The sequence below is a fragment of the Aethina tumida genome, chromosome 4, assembly GCF_024364675.1.
Source record: "Aethina tumida isolate Nest 87 chromosome 4, icAetTumi1.1, whole genome shotgun sequence".
In the NCBI taxonomy this organism is placed as follows: domain Eukaryota; kingdom Metazoa; phylum Arthropoda; class Insecta; order Coleoptera; family Nitidulidae; genus Aethina; species Aethina tumida.
Genome location: NC_065438.1, coordinates 1,574,260 through 1,597,499, shown reverse-complemented (window position 1 = coordinate 1,597,499; position 23,240 = coordinate 1,574,260). Strand labels below are relative to the sequence as shown.

Here is a 23,240-nt window from a genome sequence, read left to right as displayed (position 1 = left end):
ACCAAAATTATAGTCAATATTTAGCAAAAACATGATATTCAAATATATATTCACAAAAAAGCTCCTTTCAGACATCTTTTAGAAGATATTTAAAATGTTCTTCTGATTTCGTCTAATATTATATATTTATTTGATAGTTTTTAAAAATATCTGCTGTCCTTGTTTAAAGAAATCTTATAAAACTGATACCTTTGTTAAAATTGTGATTTTCAAATATATATTCACAAAAAAGCTCCTTTCAAACATCTTTTAGAAGATATTTAGAATGTTCTTCTGATTTCGTCTAATATTATATATTTATTTGATAGTTTTTAAAAAAATCTGCTGTCCTAGTTTAAAGAAATCTTATAAAACTGATACCTTTGTTAAAATTGTGATTTTCAAATATATATTCACAAAAAAGCTCCTTTCAAACATCTTTTAGAAGATATTTAAAATGTTCTTCTGATTTCGTCTAATATTATATATTTATTTGATAGTTTTTAAAAAAATCTGCTGTCCTAGTTTAAAGAAATATTATAAAACTGATACCTTTGTTAGAAATGTGATTTTCAAATATATATTCACAAAAAAGCTCCTTTCAAACATCTTTTAGAAGATATTTAAAATGTTCTTCTGATTTCGTCTAATATTATATATTTATTTGATATTTTTTAAAAAAATCTGCTGTCCTAGTTTAAAGAAATCTTATAAAACTGATACCTTTGTTAAAATTGTGATTTTCAAATATATATTCACAAAAAAGCTCCTTTCAAACATCTTTTAGAAGATATTTAAAATGTTCTTCTGATTTCGTCTAATATTATATATTTATTTGATAGTTTTTTAAAAAATCTGCTGTCCTAGTTTAAAGAAATCTTATAAAACTGATACCTTTGTTAGAAATGTGATTTTCAAATATATATTCACAAAAAAGCTCCTTTCAAACATCTTTTAGAAGATATTTAAAATGTTCTTCTGATTTCGTCTAATATTATATATTTATTTGATAGTTTTTAAAAAAATCTGCTGTCCTAGTTTAAAGAAATCTTATAAAACTGATACCTTTGTTAAAAATGTGATTTCCTAATTTATATTCACAAAAAAGCTCCTTTCAGACATCTTTTAGAAGATATTTAAAATGTTCTTCTGATTTCGTCTGATTTTACATATTTATTGGATAATTTTTAAAAAATCTGCTGTCCTAGTTTAAGGAAATCTTATAAAACTGATACCTTTGTTAAAACTGTGATTTTCAAATATATATTCACAAAAAAGCTCCTTTCAGACATCTTTTTAGAAGATATTTAAAATGTTCTACTGATTTCGTCTGATTTTACATATTTATTGGATAGTTTTTAAAAAATCTGCTGTCCTAGTTTAAGGAAATCTTATAAAACTGATACCTTTGTTAAAAATGTGATTTCCTAATTTATATTCACAAAAAAGTTCCTTTCAGACATCTTTTAGAAGATATTTAAAATGTTCTTCTAATTTCGTCTGATTTTACATATTTATTGGATAGTTTTTAAAAAATCTGCTGTCCTAGTTTGAAGAAATCTTATAAAACTGATACCTTTGTTAAAAATGAGATTTTCAAATATATATTCAAAAAAAAGTTGCTTTCAGACATTTTTTTAGAAGATATTTAAAATGTTCTTCTCATTTCGTCTGATTTTATATATTTATTGGATAGTTTTTAAAAAATCTGCTGTACTAGTTTAAAGAAATCTTATAAAACTGATACCTTTGTTAAAAATGTGATTTTCAAATATATATTCACAAAAAAGCTCCTTTCAGACATTTTTTAGAAGATATTTAAAATATTCTTCTGATTTCGTCTGATTTTATATATTTATTGGATAGTTTTTAAAAAATCTGCTGTCCTAGTTTAAAGAAATCTTATAAAACTAATACCTTTGTTAAAAATGTGATTTCCTAATACATATTCACAAAAAAGCTCCTTTCAGACATTTTTTTAGAATTTATTTAAAATGTTCTTCTGATTTCGTCTGATTTTATATATTTATTTGATAGTTTTTAAAAAATCTGCTGTCCTAGTTTAAATAAATCTTATAAAATTCATATCTTTGTATTGCTTTTCAAATAAAAAAATATAAAAATTGTACTAAACAGATTTTTTTTATTGAATTTAATACTTTTTTCATTACAACCAATATTTTAGTATTATGATTTATAAAGAACAATAAACTATTATATCCAATTTTAGAAGTAAATAATTTATGTTCAGGAAGTATTCAAATATGTTCCCCAAGTCCCGTTGAAAACCACCACATTTTGAGCATCCGTAACAAATCTCGAAAACAATGCAGCCATTTCAGACCTGTCCCGTAAAAACGCACCACTTCGCCATCCAAAGTAAAAGGCTTGTACATAATTAATGTCCCGTAGTCTCATGAATAAACAAAAATAGAATAAATTATTAATTCCCCAGTCATAAATCAAATGAAAAACAATGTTCGGAATGCGTGGCTCTTTCGGTTAAGAAATGACATTTGCGTCCGTCAAAGTCGAAACGTCTGAAATGGGGGTGTAGGCCCAGCGTGTGGCCCATAACCACAATGGCAAGAAATCGAGTCTCGAGGGGACTCGATCCGTTTCTTACCTCTATCACGAAATTTAAACAAAACACCCATTTTATACCAACGTGTTTTTTCTGTAATATACACAAGCATAAACTGGAAATGCTTCTTGTAAGGGTAGTAAAGTCTATTGTTTTAAAATAAGCTTAATGTATTTTGTTATAAAAATCTAAGTTTGTGAGAAAGATGGAGTGGAACAGATCCAAAGATTTATGGAGTTCGAATCAGTGTGCAATCTGGGCCGAGCGGCTAAGTCACAGGGAAAAGCTAAGAAGGAACGCCGTTCCCCTGGACTGAGTTGGCGTGACGTACCCGCCAACCAAGATGATTGATAATCACCTGCTTTAACCGTCGGTGACGTCACTTCATTAAGTTCTCTTAATGAAATACCATGGTTTTACTAATTGAATGTCCATGTTCAGCATAATAGGATTCCCATATCAAACTGATGTGGAAACTTGATTAAATTAATATTATCGGCGTACAACATACTGCCAACTAACAACTAGCTGCTTTATTAGTCCGTTGTATAATACGAGCTTTCACTGTTTCCTTGGCAACCGTTACTCCAGATATATTAATTTTAACACTAAAAACCGTTTTTAGCCCCCAAAGGTAATATTACAAATCAATGGGGTCAGTCGCAGATTCGTTCAAGATACCCACAATCTCCTGTCAGTTTTAAAATAGAATAAAAACCCTCCTGAAAATTTATTTTCTGCGATTCACATCTGATAAATCGCATTTAAAAAATAAACTCGCGTCCCAAAACCGTAATTTATTTTTTATATCCTATCTGTAGGGCAATAAAAGAACGCCCCCATTTACGAACGTACGCAGTTCACCTTGATTTCATTAATTTCGCACATATTTTAAACGTATGAAACCCGCATGGACGGTCTCACCCCGTATAACGGCCGTGCCACTTACTCGACGTTATCGGCCGGCGTTTCGGGGGACGGTTTTAGGGGAAGACGAGTTCATCAAGAGTGTAAAATATTTTTTGTTGTTTGATAATGAAAAATATTTAAATGTCGGGGTTACTGCGAGACGCCGGCGTTGTAAAATATCCGAGGTGAGTTTCCTTTTAGAGATGGCAGCAGAAAGCAATGGAAACAGTTTAATTGCCGCACGTATTATTGCAGCCGCAGAGTTGAACTGAGCCGGAGACGTAAATACACAACGTGATGAACTCCCTGGACCATACCATTAACCCGCCGCAAACTCCGCCTATTATAACCAGATAATTGCGAACATTTAGTTTTCATTTTACGTCGTAATTTATATAAGACTCCGTCCTAAGTGTTTTCTCTCAGGGCCATATACGGTACATTGTGCAACACTATTGTAGATTGCCGACAACCCCATTAACACTAATATACTTTATTTAATGCCCACTATGCTTTGCGAGCTTTTTATTTTTGGTTTAATGAATTGTTTCGCCGGAAATCTCGGTCCTCGTACTTAATTGTTCGGATGGTATTTGGTTCTCTTTGTACAACTGTTGTTCTCTTAATGCTTTTACTCCAAACGAATATCTATAGCTCACTAATTTTAACAACAAAATGTACTTGATGTCAAGTGAATATTTGACACACGCATAAGGCAAATATTATTGTGTCATAAAAAGCATTTAGTCATATTCCTAAAGTGAAATACTTCAGTCAATTTAAATTTCAAACACGTATTTATATTTATTTGCTTTAAATAATGATTTATCAATTAGCTTCAAAGTTATTAAAACAAGTTATATCTATTTTATTATTATTATTTTTAACCTTTTATTCAAAAGTTCTTAAATCATCAATTATATATTCACAAAAAAGCTCCTTTCAGACATCTTTTTAGAAGATATTTAAAATGTTCTTCTGATTTCGTCTGATTTTATATATTTATTGGATAGTTTTTAAAAAAATCTGCTGTCCTAGTTTAAAGAAATCTTATACAACTGATACCTTTGTTAAAAATGTGATTTTCTAAATTATATTCACAAAAAAAGCTCCTTTCAGACATCTTTTAGAAGATATTTAAAATGTTCTTCTGATTTTATCTGATTTTATATATTTATTTAATAGTTTTTAAAAAAATCTGCTGTCCTAGTTTAAAAAAATCTTTTAAAACTGATACCTTTGTTAAAAATGTGGTTTTCAAATATATATTCACAAAAAAGCCCCATTCAGACATCTTTTTAGAAGATATTTAAAATGTTCTTCTAATATCGTCTGATATTATATATTTATTTGATAGTTTTTAAAAAAATCTGCTGTCTTAGTTTGAAGAAATCTTATAAAACTGATACCTTTGTTAAAAATGTGGTTTTCAAATATATATTCACAAAAAAGCTCCTTTCAGACATATTTTTAGAAGATATTTAAAATGTTCTTCTGATTTCGTTTGATTTTATATGTTTATTTGATAGTTTTTAAAAAAATCTGCTGTCCTAGTTTGAAGAAATCTTATAAAACTAATACCTTTGTTAAAAATGTGGTTTTCAAATATATATTCACAAAAAAAAGCTCCTTTCAGACATCTTTTATAAGATATTTAAAATGTTCTTCTGATTTTGTCTGATTTTATATATTTATTGGATAGTTTTTAAAAAACCTGCTGTACTAGTTTAAAGAAATCTTATAAAACTGTTACCTTTGTTAAAAATGTGATTTTCAAATATATATTCATAAAAATGCTCCTTTCAGACATCTTTTTAGAAGATATTTAAAATGTTCTTCTGATTTCGTCTGATTTTATATGTTTATTGGATAGTTTTTAAAAAATCTGTTGTCCTAGTTTAAAGAAATCTTATAAAACTGATACCTTTGTTAAAAATGTGGTTTTCAAATATATATTCACAAAAAAGCTCCTTTCAGGCATATTTTTAGAAGATATTTAAAATGTTCTTCTAATTTTGTCTGATTTTATATATTTATTGATAGTTTTTAAAAAATCTGCTGTCCTAGTTTAAAGAATTTATTTATTTTATTATTATTATTTTTAACCTTTTATTCAAAAGTTCTTAAATCATCAATTAACTTAAGTTTATACAATTTTATCACCAATTGTAAGAAAACAGTGACTTCAAGATAAACCCCATAAAAAGTGATGTACTTAAAGTGAAGCAACTGAAAAGCTTCAAATTTCATAAATATATTCATGTTTATAAGGTAGTTTCAAACTTACTAAGATTAAGTGTTTCCTATTCTGTCAATACTATTTTTAACATTTTATTCAGAAGTTCTTAAATCACCAATTAACTTAAGCTTATTCATTTTTATCACCAATTAAAAAAAATCTGTGACTAGTTTCACTCAATTCAAATGTCATAAATATATTTATGTTTTTTTGCTACAAATGGTGATTTATGATAAATTATAAGTTAGTTTCAATCTTATTAAGTTTTACCTAAGCTATTAATATTATTTTTATCATTTTATTTAGAAGTTGTTAAATCACCCTTAATCTTATACAATTTTATCACCAATTGTAAAAAATCTGTGACTTTAAGAATGTTCTCATAAAAAGTTTTTGGTGATATACTTTATACTTAAAGTGAAGCAACTGAAAATTAAAATATCATTTAACTTAAACTTATACAATTTTATCACCAAGTTTAAATAATGTGAAACTTATCCTTGAGTATCCTCATAAAAAGATTTAGTCTCAAAGTTCTTAATATCAACTTTTTTGTATTCTACTAATATTAATTCATTTTATTTTGTTCTTAACAATTTTCCTATACTTAAAATATTCGATTTAATTGACTTCACTAGAGAATAATATGATTCTATTTCGTGGCGTCTAAAAATAAAATTATCAATCGATCCCAATAAATCGGTGAATCTCATAATCCGAACGGATGTGCGCAAATTGAAAATTCGTCAGAAAAAAAAAACACACACACACACACGCACACATACAGCTTAATTAAAAAATCAAATTTTCGCCATAGATAAACTTCTCTAAAAAATACGGGCGCAGTAATTAACAAATTAAACCCATGACTAAATAACACTTTTAAATGTTTCCAAATCTGCATGTTGCACGTAAATTTAATTAAACACATATTCGCGATTTTTTTTTAAAAAAACGTGCCCGTTAATTTGTGTCTTTAACGTGGGCATGAATTTTAAAATCATACAACAATGTGTAATTTGTTTGAGTTGGAACAGTGATAGACACGATTATATGTATGTATATATAAAAAACGTTAGAGGTATGTACATCTATCTATTAGATTATCCACAAGTCATTCGATTTAATTTGTATTAACATTTAAATCGAATAATGTTTTGTTTTGTTGAAAATACAATTGGCATTGTAATAAAAACATAAACGTAGTTAACTACAGATTGTAATTCAAATTAAAAAGAAATTACCACCGCCAATGGAACTTATTCAGTTTTGATTAACGTTTTAAATAAATTAGTTGATTGATAGTAAAAATTCATTTGCATTCCGGCACTTGCAATTAAAATAATTTGCTTTATACGTCAAATTGTAATTAATATTTTATTTGTGGCCTATGAATTTAAAATTTCCTAAATTGGATTTAAATATTGTTTAATTTTAATTTAATACATATATTTCTGAAATCTTTAAATTTAATTCAATTTCAAATTGTATAATATATTTAATTTATTATATTATGATAAAATATTATAAAGTTTTAAACAAAAATTATTTAGATTTATTATTTAACTGCAGAAATGGCTCAGATAAAAAATATTATAATTTTTATATACAATCTAATTAATATAAAATCATTCATTAGCCCAAACAGTACATTTAATGTTTTATAAATATATACTGTATAATTAATTTTGTTTATTATATACAATGAAAAATATTTAATAAAAGTTTTTCAGAATATTAAAAATATAATTAAAAACAGATAATGCCTTATCTTGTTTTATGTATTTATTTATATCATAAAGTGGATAATTACTAATTAATATTATATTAAGACATTTTTAAAATATGTCTTAATTACTCCTATAATCGTGGTAGTAATACTTACTGAGTAATTTCCAACATATTAGCAACTTCCTTCAGCTGTTCATTATTTAAACATAAATTTCTTCATTAATACTAAAACTAACCAGTTGTTAATATTATTTTTTACTGCTAATAATTGTTTAATCCGTCACAAAATAAGTTCTAATATTATATTATCAATTTAATAGATTTCTTTAGAAGCGTAATAAAGTTTCAGACTTTGTTCCTGAGTTAATAATATTTCCGATCTATCAATGAGTACTGAAAAATTATGTTAACCTGCTGAAATATGATTATTTCGCTGAAATTGGAAACTGGAGTTTTTTTGAAGACAATTAATGGCTGAATCTGAACTTCTAAGTATCAGATTTTTACAGTTAGTTATTCTTAATAAATATTGCAATGCTCCCATTATATCATAACATCAATAAGTACTGAAATATTGTGTTGGACCTGCTGAAATATAATTATTTAACTGAAGTTGGAAGATAATTAGGGGCTAAATCTGAAGTTTTAATGTTACTTAATCATTAGTTTTAAGAAGTAGAAAATTTAATTTTTAATAAAAGGTGTAAATAGTTCGTTCATATGTTAATAAAAATAATAAGAAATTAAGAAAATGAAAGAGAAAATAATGCCCCACTAAATATTATTAGTTAATTAGTTATGTTCACAGAGATTGATCGCATCACATGTTCTATAATTTCTTTTTAGCAGTCGGTTAGTCGCATTGTTAGTTGTTAGTGAGATAACTCATCAAATCGATGGTATCATTTCCTAATAGGTATTGGTGCGGCAATCAGAATTTAATTACTTTCCGAATAAAGTTTACATGTTTGGAAGTTTGATCTGTATTGAAACATTTAATTAAAATCCTAATTGTATAAAATAATTATTAGAGCAAATGAAATTGTTTTGAATTAATCGTATTAAACGAAAGGAAGTCTTTTGGCGTTTGAAATCGAGTTATTTAGATAAACGGATGATGTTTAGGTATCAGGCAATTAATTACAAAACAAATACATTAATTGAATGTGCATAATTTTTCATTAATTGATAAACAGTTATGTATGCGCGTTCTGTTTGATTATAAATTGTAATTAGTGATTTATGTAAAGGTATTTGGATATTTCGAATACCAATCAGTAGATAATAAGAGAAGAATTTAATCCAGTATGTTGTAAATGCACTAAATTGATAAAATAAATCATCGGCCAAATGTTACGAATCAGGAACGTATTTCATTTGTGCCATTACGTACATTTTGTTCCACTAATTACCCCCAATGTACCAAGTACAAATTGATTTTTTTCCATTTCCATCCCGTCCCATTAAATTGCAAATCCACTAAGAAATAAATAAATAAATCGTCGTCGAAGAGGATCCGCAACATTAAATTAATATTCCCACTCCGATTTTAATACCCCCGAATATTTAAAACCTCCACGTTGCGTCGCCGTTCATTATGGCCCATATAAATCAACAAAACTTAAATGGCGAAACCATTTTGACGTATATATTCGGGCATAGAGTGTGACCCATTAAAAGCTTTTCGACATTTTCGAAAAAGCATTAAGTGTATTTGTATAACTACTTAAACTCTTTAGCTGGCTCGTTTACTAAACTTGTTTGCAGATCAAAACAGACTAAAAGCTTCTTTAAACTTTCGAAATTGCGCGTTTCATTCATTGGGTCATCGGCAATTCCGGCCGCACAACTTTTTACTTTTGTGCCGCCACCTACGTCGCCCTATAATTGTTATTGAGTTACATGTTTTAAATGTTGGTTGCTTGCTTGGCGACGTAGCAACTTTTTTTTTTCATAATTTCATACTTTGGTTGGTATAAGAATAATGTACACGTAATTGGTGTTTTTAAGGTTTCACGCACCACTCAGTTTTAATGGTTTTGTTAGACATGTAATTTAGTTTAGCGGTTCTTTTTAAGAAATATTAAATTATAGGTTACTGCAAAATGATTTTAGAGTATCTTGTATATAATATTTAATGTGTACTGTATTAAAATATGTAATTATTATGTTAGATAAACTCTGTTTTTGTTAACAAGTAAATTCCTACTTATTTATTTACTGATTAGTAACCATGTTAATTAACAAAAATAGATATTTTTAAGGCACTCCAATAATATTCAGATTAACACCAATTATATATATTGAGGTTCAAAAAAAGTTTAAAAATTAAAGTTCCTATATTTATATCCAGTACAATACAAAAAAATACACATAACATTCTATAGAATAAGAAATATAAAACAACAATAGTAAAGTAACATTTTTTAACAGTTTACTTTAAATAAGAAAGTTAAGGCTAAAACATTTGACATTTTAAAAAGTTCCTAGAATAATGACTACCACTGTACGTATATATTTAATTTTGTCATGTTAACAAAGGTTTTAAAGAGATTGAATTTAAGCTCAAATTAGTAATTTTATAAAAGTTTCCTATATTTATGTCCAGTACAATACAGAATGATATACGTAATATTTTATAGAATAAAAAGTATGAAACAACATCAGTAAATTAATATTTTTTAACAAAAAAGTTGGGGCTAAAACATATTAACAAAAGTTTTTAAAGATACTAAATTTAAGTCAAAATTAGTAATTTTATAAAAAAATTTCCTATATTTAAGTTCAGTATAATACAGAAATATATACGACACATTGTATAGAATAGGAAGTATAAAACGAAAATAGTAAATTAATGTTTTTTTAATAGTTCACTTTAATTAAGAAAGTTAAGACTAAAACATTTGACATTTTAAAAAGTTCCTATAATAATGACTACCACTGTATGTATATATTTAATTTTGTCATATTAACAAACGTTTTAAAGAGATTAAATTTAAGCCAAAATTAATAATTTTATAAAAAGTTTCCTATATTTATGTCCAGTACAATGCAGACAAATATACGTAACATTTTATAGAATAGGAAATATAAAACAATAATAATAAATTAATATTTTTTTAACAGTTCACTTTAAATAAGAGAGTTAAGGCTAAAACATTTGACATTTTAAAAAGTTTCCTATATTTATGTCCAGTACAATACAAAAAAATATATGTAATACTTTATAGAATAAGAAATATAAAACAAAAAATAGTAAATTAATATCTTTTTAACAGTTCACTTTAAATAAAAGAGTTAAGAGTTAAAATAATTTAAACATTTTAGAAAGTTTTCTCTATTTATGTCCAATATAATACAAAAGAATATTTGTAATACTTTATAGAATAAGAAATATAAAACAAAAAATAGTAAATTAATATATATTTTTTTTAACAGAGTTAAATAAGTTAAGGCTAAAGCATTTGACATTTTAAAAAGTTCCTATAATAATGACCACCACTGTACGTATATATTTAATTTTGTCATATTAACAAAAGCTTTAAAGAAATTAAATTTAAGCCAAAATTAGTAATTTTATAAAACATTCAAGTTACATATTTATGAGTTCAATTTATAAAATGGTTAAATATTTTTTAATTTAAACATGTATAAAACATTAATTTCCATAAATATTTTGCTTCATTTAATTAAAATTTAAAACATTATAAAGTTGCACGCTTAACAAGCAATCTCGTGCTAATAAATTTAAAACTGCAAACAAGTATAAACCCCCAATTAATAATTCAATGAAACAATTCCTACACACTAAAGTATTAGCTGCTTATTAATTATTAATTATTACAGTAATTAAATGAAATATTATAGTGTTTTTAAGAGAAAAAAGTCTTACACATAATGTACCATTAATCGAATTGATATGACGGTGTATTCGATCGGGTAACTATTGCGAAATAAATGGTGGAAATTCTGTTAAACCGAAATAAACGATGAAATATTGAGGGACGAAATGGAAATATGAATATGGGCTTTATTTTCGCTTGGGTCTAAACTGGAGCCCGGCTAAAACAACATGTGAAATATGTATTTCTGTAATAGCCATTTGCTAATGTCGGTATAAAACATTAAATAGCATTTTAGTCAACGCTAATGGATCACTTCAAATAACTTATTATCACTTCCATATTGCTGCAACAGCAGGATTTCGACTATTTCACTTAACAAAGCTCGCTCGCTCACTCCATCGACGGCAGCAATTAAAAACCTATTCACTTGTGTTTTGGCAGCACTGCTTGATAACGAGCCGAATTTTAAATTTGATTCAATCTTGACAAACTAATTCGCTGCTAAAACTACGGTTTAATGAGAATGGACCGCCAATTAGTGCCTTATCGTGTGCGGTTCCTGCTGGACGCAATACAAATGTCCGCATCTGGATTGATTTATTGATAAACTCACTCTATTAGCAAACTTTATTGTAGCAATAAAATTACAACGCCCCCCTTTAGAATTAAAATAAAGTTAAATCGGGGATTAAAAATATCAACAACAACAACAACAACAACAACAACAAAGTTATAGCTTTTACAAATTTTCCCCGGTGGAGAGAACAATTAATTAACCGTCCTTATAAAGATATTCCAGCCGACTAATCTAATCTAGAAGAGGAGGCAAATAGAGACGTCACATTTTCCCCGCATTCTATTCCATTTAATATGGTACTAATTGATCTGCCTTGTTACCAATTAAAGAGCATGATGACTGCGGATCGAGTACGTGAGAGTTACAGTTAGTTTTTTTGATGCCGTCTTTACTGCGGCCCGTCAATTTATGGCATTCATTATACATACTAAGATAATATAAGGCACTGGAACATGTTCTAATTGAGCTAATAAGAGGAGAAAACCAATTTCGCTCTGATCTGGTTTTATCTCTACGAATTTCATCTAAATGAGATTCGGAAGGTGATGTATCAATATCAAGATCAATACTTATCTTCTATATTAGTATTAATAGTTATGGCTTACATTCACTGTAAATATACAAGGTGTTTAAAACAGAACAATTTTTCTGAGGTTTCTCCTGGAGAAAAATACTGCCACTCAAATTTAAACTTCAAAAATTGTTTCTTCCTCATATTTCACCCATTTTGTTACAGTGGTGTAGATTCTGAAGGGGTCTCTTCGTTTTCTGGCCCTATTTTATATGCCACACAATATTTTTTAAAACTAATAATTTTCATGTTCTTTACACAATTTGGAAGAAAAAGAGGCCCTTGATCAATTTTGATTAACAGAACCATTTTTGAGATATTTCAGTTTTAATATTTATTTTAATTTTTTTCAATTAAAACAAACACATTAAAATTGAAATATCTTAAAAACGACTGTGTTAATTAATATTAATCAAGAGTACCTTTTTTCTTCTAAATTATGCAAAGAATACAAAATGCTTAATAGTTTTCAAAAATATTCAGTGGCATAGAAAATAGATATAAATTTATTTAGATTTTCTTTATTGTTGGACGTGCTCCTAAAGTTTTTACTGAAATATTAAATTCTTTTTTGATATTAAATTTTGATTTAATTTCTGTCAATCTAAAATAGAATAATAAAATAATTAGATCCAATAGAAGTATTTATTTTTAAAATAAAAGTTGTTAGTAAATAATGTGGTGAATCACAAAATGCCAAAAGTTAGTTTTAGGAGTTGTTGAAGCTCTAAATGGTAACAAGTATAATTTTTCTCCGGGCAGTTAGACAACAGTGATTTAATTCCCCGGATATAATAAAAGATGGGGGGGCTTAATGGTAGTGAGTTTTGTTCAAAGGGCAGAAAGTAGCCACCAGAAGAGAACAGAACACAAAGTAAATTTAATTAAGGCACACCTTTCTGACAGATAAATATCTGGAGATGAGTGCAATTTCTAAGGTTGGCGAAGCAGCAGCGGTGGGGCATCGGCGAAGCAGCGGCAGGAGCGTCCGGTTCCGCCAGATCAAAAGGCGTCCCCAGTAATTAAATACACTATAGGGCATTAAATTATCCACGGCGGCCGGCCGAACAATGTCCAGACTGTACACAATCACCGTGGACATCACATATGCACAAAGCATTCCGAACTTAATGAAAGCCCATTTAGGTAAAACGTTTCGGAGTTTCAGCTTGCCACCGTGCACCCCCCGGCCTCCCCGACGCCGCCCCGGCCCCGGCACATGCTCCAATCCCCGGCGGAGTGGAAATGCGAGGCCCACGGGGCAATTAAGACCAAATTTCATATTATTCGGCCGTGGCTAACAAAAAATTAATCAATATTTTCGACACCTAACCGACAAGATTCGCCAATAATTGCGGCTAAACGGTATTTTTTTTTTTTTTTTTTTGAACTTTGTTTTGCACTTTTTGGGGCGAAGCGCGTCCGGCGTGGATCGCGACGCGTCTCCGCCGACGTCCGCAATTAATTGCGTCCGGGATGCGGAGAGCCGACCCGAACATTTTTATCGGCTTTTTAACTAAACCATATTCAATTTGCAGCACGAAATTATCTCAAAATTACTCTTAATAGAAAAAAGATATTTAAGAAATATATTTTAAAGAAAAAATTATTAATAGATAATTTTTTTATATATTTTTCATAATTTTATAAACATACTATTTTTTGAGTTGTTTTAATTAATTTAATTAATTTTCTGTTGTACAGAAATTTTTTATGAGAAATATAAAAGATTTCTTTTCCTCTTTGCAGGATAATATACAAAAAGCTTTAAAATTAACTGATACAAAAAAGCTCCCCCAATATAGAAAGTATAATCAAATAAAAATTTTATATAAATATTCAAAAAATATATTTTAAAGAAAAAATTATTAATAGATAATTTTTTTATATATTTTTCATAATTTTATATCCATACTCTTTTTTTAATTGTTTTAAATCATAAATTAAATAAATAATTATTGTTTCTTTAATAATTTTTCGTGTTTTCTGTATTAAATAGATATTTTCTGTTGTACAAAATATTTTTTGACAAATATAAACGATTTATTTGCCTCTTTGCATGATAATATACAATTTAACAAGTATAATCAAATAAAAACTTTATATAAATATTTAAAATATATATTTTAAAGTAAAAATTATTAATAAATAATTTTTTTTCATATTTTTCATAATTTTATAAACATACTAATTTGTGAATTGTGTTAAATCATAAATTAAATAAATACTTATTGTTTCTTTAATAGTTTTTCGTTTTTCTTTTTGTACTAATTAGTTATTTTCTGCTGTACAGAAGTTTTTTATGGCAAATATAAAATATTTCTTTGCCTCTTTTCAGGATAATAAACAAAAAGCTTTAAAATTAACTGATACAAAAAAGCTCCCCCAATTTAGAAAGTATAATCAAACAAAAATTTTATATAAATATTTAAAAAATATATTTTAAAGAAAAAATTATTAATAGATAATTTTTTTATATATTTTTCATAATTTTATATACATACTCTTTTTTTAATTGTTTTAAATCATAAATTAAATGAATAATTATTGTTTCTTTAATAATTTTTCGTGTTTTCTGTATTAATTAGTTATTTTCTGTTGTACAAAATATTTTTTGACAAATATAAAAGATTTCTTTGCCTCTTTGCATGATAATATACAATTTAGAAAGTATAATCAAATAAAAACTTTATATAAATATTTAAAATATATATTTTAAAGTAAAAATTATTAATAGATAATTTTTTTTCATATTTTTCATAATTTTATAAACATACTAATTTGTGAATTGTGTTAAATCATAAATTAAATAAATACTTATTGTTTCTTTAATAGTTTTCGTTTTTTTTTTTTTGTACTAATTAGTTATTTTCTGCTGTACAGAAGTTTTTTATGGCAAATATAAAATATTTCTTTGCCTCTTTTCAGGATAATATACAAAAAGCTTTAAAATTAAATGATATAAAAAAGCTCCCCCAATTTAGAAAGTATAATCAAATAAAAATTTTATATAAATATTTAAAAAATATATTTTAAAGAAAAAATTATTTATAGATAATTTTTTTATATATTTTTCATAATTTTATATACATACACTTTTTTTAATTGTTTTAAATCATAAATTAAATGAATAATTATTGTTTCTTTAATAATTTTTCGTGTTTTCTGTATTAATTAGTTATTTTCTGTTGTACAAAATATTTTTTGACAAATATAAAAGATTTCTTTGCCTCTTTGCATGATAATATACAATTTAGAAAGTATAATCAAATAAAAACTTTATATAAATATTTAAAATATATATTTTAAAGAAAAAATTATTAATAGATAATTTTTTTATATATTTTTCATAATTTTATAAATATCTTATTTTTTGAGTTGTTTTAAATCATAAATTATATAAATCATTGTTGTTTCTTTAATAGTTTTGTGTATTATTTATTTTGTTTTAGTGACGATTTTTATGACAAATATAAAAGATTTCTTAGCTTTTTTACAGGTTAATAGACTAAAAGCTCTCAAAATTAACTAATGAAAGAAACAGTACTAAAAGGTATAATTAAATATAAACTAAAAAAATATTAATACATATTTTTTTTCATAATTTTATAAACAATCATAATATTTTTTAGCTTGATTAAATAATAATAAAAAATATATTGTTTCTTTAATAGTTTCATTTGCCTCGGGTATTATTTGTGTATTTATTTTTGTATATACGTAAATTTTTATTACAAAATATAAGAGATTTATTTAGAATCTTCCTAGATTGTGCCACTGACTGAAATTTGTCTTCGACGTGGGCCCCCCTTAATTTGGAGTCCTAACGCAATCCCCGGAACCCGGTTCTGCCGATCCCGTCCAATTATAAATTATAAATGGTCAACATTAATTAGAAAATTTCATTTGTCACGGAAATGATTTGTTTTCGTCGAGCTCGAAGATAATACAGGCCCGGTTAGTGTTCGGGATATCGACAGTTATTGTAGTAGTAACTGCGTTCAACTTATTATACTTGACTAATTACTTTGTAAATTACAGTAATTGTCTACCCAACTTAGTTAGGAGACTTGGCCAATTAAAATTAATGATTTAGATTCGATTACGGGCAAATCAACGCGATTTAATTGTAATGCCCCACTCACTCCAACTCCCCACCTCATCCCTCACTCTGTCTCTGCCTCCCTACTCTGGAACCGTCTATTTTAAATGTCCAATTATATTTTAACGAATTATATGTCTATATAATTATTATATTCGTAACAACGAATTTAATACTGATAATTAGTGGAACGGTCTAATAGCATCAACTTTAATTAATTAACATCAAATGTATTTGATTGACTTACAATATTGACTTAACATACGGTAGATCATTGTGGCGAATTTGTGATCCAGTGAATGCACTCTATCACAAAAATATTTTCATTTATATTTATTATTTTGTAAATAAAAAGCTTTTCATATTTTGCAATTAATGGCTTGCATATTTTTTCAATTTACACAACATATTTATACTACCGCTCATTCCATTAGGATATTAACAAAAAAATAAAACATTTCGAAATGGTTTATATTCTAAAACATTTTAACGATTTTTATAAAATAATTTCTGTGTTTTAGGTAGAAAACGCAGGGTTTAATGTCTTTTATCTGTTTATTGAAATATTGATTTTTAAATGGAAACCTTTTAGGTTTAAAATCTTGCACATGCACGGGATTATGCTGTATTCAAATAAAAAATATATTTTCACGATAATCGTTTCGAACATTATGCATTACGATTTATATTCCACGTTAATTAAACATTCTGTCTGCACAGGAACATTGTTCAATTAAAATCAATCAAAAATATCATTTTAAAATCGTATTAGTTTTTATTAAATAAAATCTAAATTTAGTGTTATTTTGAAGAGGAATATTTTATTTATGACAAGCACTAAAGTGCAAAAATTTATGCCTGTTATAAGCAAAGCATTTATTTTTAAAAGGACAATAAAAGCTCAAGTTGTTAAGGATACGATCCTTCAGGTATCTTAGGCCAATATTTTTCGTCCCCCTTTCGCACTCTTTCTCTGTTATATAAACAAAAAACAGGCCCTACTAAGATTTATTTAGGTTGTAACACACAACGTAGATTTGGTTCTGGTTTCCCGACGTCCGAGTCCGTTCCAACGCTCATAAAATTTAAAAGGTATGCACCGTACTGTGAGTCTCACTTAAATTCAATTAAAGAGAATAAAAGGATAAATCATGTGCAATTAACGTTCCCATATAGCGCAGTGGGTCGCCGAATTTTATCGACCAAAAAACCATCAATTAACAAATTAAAAGAAGTAAATTATGTAATTTTGATTTCATGGGAGTAAAATCTTGTTATGTAATTACACACTCAATGCGACGAGATCGTGAATTAATTTTGGTTTTATTGTGCGGCTCGATAATTTATTATTATGATTTATTAACGTTCCATAAAATCCATATGAAAATTTATTCACCTATACATCATTCAACCATAATTCAATAACCTCGCTGAGAATATAGTTTATGAATAGATTCAGAATTATTACAGGAAATGACAAAATGCTAACCCATAATAATATTGTTCGCGGTGTTTAGCAAATACATTGTCCAACTCTATGAATAAATTGCCTGTCAAACTACACGGTAATCTACTGAAATTTATCTGAAATAGATCTGAAATTACCAGCTCAAGTTAGTTAACTTCCAAAGATTAAATTACTCAGTCTAATTTTATTATTTTCGTGTTGACCTACATAAAAGCCAATGTTAAAAAGTGGATTTTATTACTTTTTTTGTAATCCAGATTATTGGCAATTTGAATAAATTTATTTTCCAATCCGACCAAAATTTTCATGAGCTTTGGGTTTATGCCAAGTATTTCAGCTTTATTTTCTATCAATTATTTCCTAATTTTAGCTGTATATATTTGAATATTTATTAAACATAAAAAAAATATACATTGGTCTATTTTACTTTGTCTAGCTTTGCTTAAGTCACCTTAAGTTAAGTTAATGTAGAAGCTTTTAGTATCACAAATTTTAATTTGTTATCCATGTTCCTCAAAGCTTTCTACTTTTAAGCTTTAGATGTTCATAAAAGTTTTTAGTAAAACAAATTGTAATTTTTTAAGCTTTTACTTTTAAGTTTTAGATGTTCAAAAAATAGTTACAAGTTATACAATTTGAATATTTTTGGTGAAAAAAAGGGTCAGAGGAATTTTAGAAACTTCAATCATCAAAAAACAAACAATAAATATATTATTTTGGTCCACTTTACTTTGTCTAGTTTTGCTTAACTCAACTAAATTAAATTAATATAGAAGCTTTTAGTAACACCAATTTTAGTTTGTTATCCATGAATGTTCCTCAGAGCTTTCTGCTTTAGATGTTCATAAAAATAATTTTAAGTTGTATAATTTGAATATTTATGATGAATAAAATGGACAGAGAAATTTTAGACCTTCAATAATCAGAAAGCTCAAAATAAATATATTGTTTTGGTCCACTTTTCTTAAGTCACCTTAAGTTAAGTGAATACAGAAGCTTTAAGTAGCACAAATTTTAATTTGTTATCCATGACTGTTTCTTAGAACTTTCTACTTTTAAGGTTTAGATTGTTCATAAAAATAATTACAATTATTCAAATTATACAACTTTTATGAACAATTAAAAGAATTTTCATGAATAAAAAATTACAATTTGTGTTACTAAAAGCTTTTTTATTAACTTCTCTGCTTCTTTTCTTCACAAAAAATATTGAAATTATACATTTTGTATTATTTTTAATTAACATCTAAATCCCAAAAGCAGAAAGCTCTAAGGAACTTTCATGAATAAAAAATAAGAATTTCTGTTACTAAAAGTTTTTGTATTAACTTAACTTAAGGTAACTTAAGCTGGATACAATGAAATTGACCAAAACAATATATTTATTTTAAGTTTTTTGATTATTGAAACTCCTTTTCTTCACATAAAATCTACTCTTACGTTATAATAAATTAATGAGAGAAAAACTTTCATAGAGTGATCTCTGAAATGTGAAACCATATCTGTCTCTTATTAATAGTCATAGAACATGGTTGTTTTGAAGCTCGATGATGAAAATTTGAGCAAACAGCGAAAGGATAATAGATCGTGTATCTTTGCTCAATACATAAGTGGTGATTGAGGCGGAAAGAAAAGAGCATCACAAATCACACGATTATGATCATTAATTGAAATATTAATGGTAAATAAATAAATAGGAGCAAATTAAGCAAAGCGTAGCAGCAGGCGGCGTTGAAAGTCAACAATTTAATTTAAAACTAACATTTGCATATGATGGCGCTGGTGATGACATCAGCTCAGTTAGAATAGAGCGCGGCGCAGGCAATCAAGCGCTCCGGCTCTAATTTAACTCGTGTCGAATCGCTTAAAATAAATCATCCAAGTATAATGATGGTGGTCAATTTAGTCCCCTAACTAATTGCCAATATGTGATTATAACGAACGTAGCAGCGTTGCCTCGCATATATATCATCACCAGTTAGATGTATGCACCGCGCAACACCATTCCTCTTCGCTTTCATTATTACGTCGATTGATTTATGCCCGAAATCGCCTAATTAGCTTATTAAAATATAATCATTTTTTCTCTTTTGGCAGCTCGGACCACTCTAATCTGACCACCATCACGATTATTAACGATCAAACATTTATGTACCTACAAAACTCTTTCTACTCGACAAATTTAATTTACCACAGTTAAAATCAATTTTGACACAAACTACTTTATATTACTTTATAACATATTAAAGATTATGAGTCGACATAAAATTAATGATTTAATAATGCTGAAGAATTGTGTTAACTTAAGTGACTTAAGTTTAATTTATGCTTTTTTATTACTGAAATCTCTTTTCTTTACAAAAAATATTCAAATTATACAACAGTAATTATTTTTATGAACATCTAAAGCTTAAAAATAAAGGGAGGGACATTCACAGACAACAAATTAAAATTTGTGTTACTAAAAGTTTCTATATTAACTTAAGATGACTTAAGTAAAGCTAGATAAAATAAAGTGGACCAAAACAATATATTTATTTTGTACTTTTTGATTATTGAAGTTTAAAATTGTCTGTTCCTTTTTTCACCAAAAATATTCAAATTATACAGAGTAGTTAATATAAAAGCTTTTAGTAACACAAATTGAAATTTTTTATTCATGAAAGTTCCTTAATGCTTTCTAATTTTGAGATTTAGATGTTAATTGAAAATGATACAAATTGTATAATTTGAATATTTTTTATGAAGAAAAGAAGCACAGAAGTTAATATAAAATCTTTTAGTAACACAAATTATAATTTTTTATTCATGAAAAGCTCTCTAACTTCTGAAATATATATGTTTACTAAAAATAATACAAATTGTATAATTTGAATATTTTTGTAAAGAAAAGAAGCACAGAAGTTAATATAAAAGCTTTTAGTAACACAAATTGTGTTATGGTGACCATAAAAGCTTTTAGTAACCCAAATTAAAATTTGTTATTCTTAATTGTTTCTTGAAGCTTTCAACTTTAACTTGGGAAGTCAAAATTACCAATAACCAAATTATCCACACAATTCTGAGTACAAAAAACACTTATACAGTATCATTAATAACCCTTTATGATTGAAAAATGTTGGTCGAAAACTTTTTTGACTTTCAATGACGTTAGACACTTCTGACTGTTTTCGGCTTAAAACAACACAACTTCAGTTAACGGTCATCAACACATAAACACACCCAAACGTCGTCGGTGCCCACTTGATCCCCGTCTAATGAAACACGATGATTTTCGAGGTTTTCGTATTTGAACAGATGTTCCTTTTATAACGAGGCCAGAGGAAAAAAAAATTAATAAAATAACAAGCATAAAATCTTCAAATAACAACAATTCAACCTGTCAATTTATCATAATTAGTAAACGTGTGCCGACGTATGGGAGGGTGTTCCTCAAGAGCACTACGCTGGTTAAACTAAATGATGTATCATCTTTTTGTGTGATGTGCAAGTCATAGTAGCGAATGAGTATGAAAATACCTTTAGTTTTTGTTTCATCGATTTTATTGCTTGGGTAATTCAACAATCGATTCCTGTTTGAATGAGGTACATTTTTTTTTGTGGGGGTATTATTTCAGTAAGGAAACAATTACATACCTTTACAGACAGCGACGTCGGTGTACGGCGGTATCTGAAAATAAACAAACAAAAAGGGATTATTTCACGAAGTAATCGGAATATGTGAGTCTGTGGCAATTAAGAGGCGATCTATTCCCATAACGTTATTCACAGAATTCAACAACTGAATGCCTAATTCTTTTACTAATCCGGGAATTACGCCGAATCCTTTAATATAATTCAAATAAGTCTTTTGTTCTGAAAAGCGGTAATTAGCAATGTATTGAGCTAATAATAATCCTGCCGGTATTCATTACACGAAATTCTCATTTAATTAGCTCATTAGTTGTTTAATTGATGTTACAAAACTTTTGAAGCGCTGTAAATAAACTTCTTTGCGAGTTTTGGTCAGGAGAAGGATTCATTTCAAATTAACGTAACTCGTTTACGGGAATCTGGAAGATTATTTTACTGAACTCCTCTTAATAATTACACTTTATCAGTTGCCAAGTTAATTTCATAAGGGTTTCTTTTGCCAACACACTATGTTATGTTAAATTGATTTGTCTCCCCTTTATGACACACTTGTATTTAATAATAATATTAATTTAGTATAAATATGTCGAAATAGGTTGGCATTTGTTGGTGAACAGAAATACTTAATTTGCTATTAAATGTAATGGTAAGAGTACCATAAATTACTTTGAATATTCGATTCTAGGCATTTATTTGCCCATGTTTGATTTATTGCACCAGTTCTTTATAACAGGTGTTTTATCAAATGTAAGTAATTATTTCTAAAGCAATTTACTCGGCAGTAATTAATTCTAATGATGCAAAATAGTTTCAGTTAGTTATCTTGATTTATTTCAGTACCATGTGGAGTAAAAATTAAATACAAAATAGCATGCAGAATTAGATTAGATTCCCAGTGAATATCAATAAAACAGAAACGAAATTGCAAATTGTATTAATTGTCCCTTTTACAACATGATATCACGGAACTAAACCAGAATCAATATCAAGTTACGGTGCTCAAGTAATTGCTAATAATATAATATAATAAACGAATTTTCTGATATTGATATGTGCTGTCAGTCGAAATGAACGTAAGCACAATGCAACACGTAATAATCAGATCCCGATCATTATCGTTCCCCCTTGAGTATGAAGCCCGGCACATAATAATTCCCCGATAAAGGTCTGGCTCCGCGGGGCGTCTCAGAATCAAATAATTTCTATATCGTTGACCAAACATTAAGCAATTTCTAAAAGTACCATTTTTATAATATATTGTTCGCGGACCGGGCAACGAGGGGGATGCGGACATTAAGGGTAGGGAAGGGACGGTTATGTGCCAACAGAACGCAGGGGTGGAGGGTAAACTTCATAAAAATATTAACAGAGTATCGCAAATCGTTTCTCATACAAAATTAATTGTTCCAATCAAAATAATAAAATGATCATCAAGCTTTACTTAAGCTATCTTAAATTAAAATGATATCGAAGCTTTAGAATATTATTTAGAGCTTTCTACTAGATCTTCATTAAAAATAATACGAATTATATAATTTGAATATTTTTATTGAGAAAAGAGAGAGAAACTTTAGGAACTCTGATAACCAAAAAGTACAAAAT

General features: G+C 27.4%; 1 protein-coding gene across 1 annotated transcript in view; it reads right to left on the bottom strand.

Annotated features, from left to right (window-relative positions):
- Positions 1-21,675, bottom strand: part of LOC109596354 (LIM domain only protein 3) — a 110,191-nt gene extending 88,516 nt beyond the window's left edge. Inside the window, exon 1 of the mRNA XM_049966449.1 lies at positions 21,642-21,675. The gene's annotated coding sequence lies outside the window, so the exon portion shown is untranslated. The remainder of the gene's footprint in view (positions 1-21,641) is intronic.
- Positions 21,676-23,240: the final 1,565 nt, after the last annotated feature.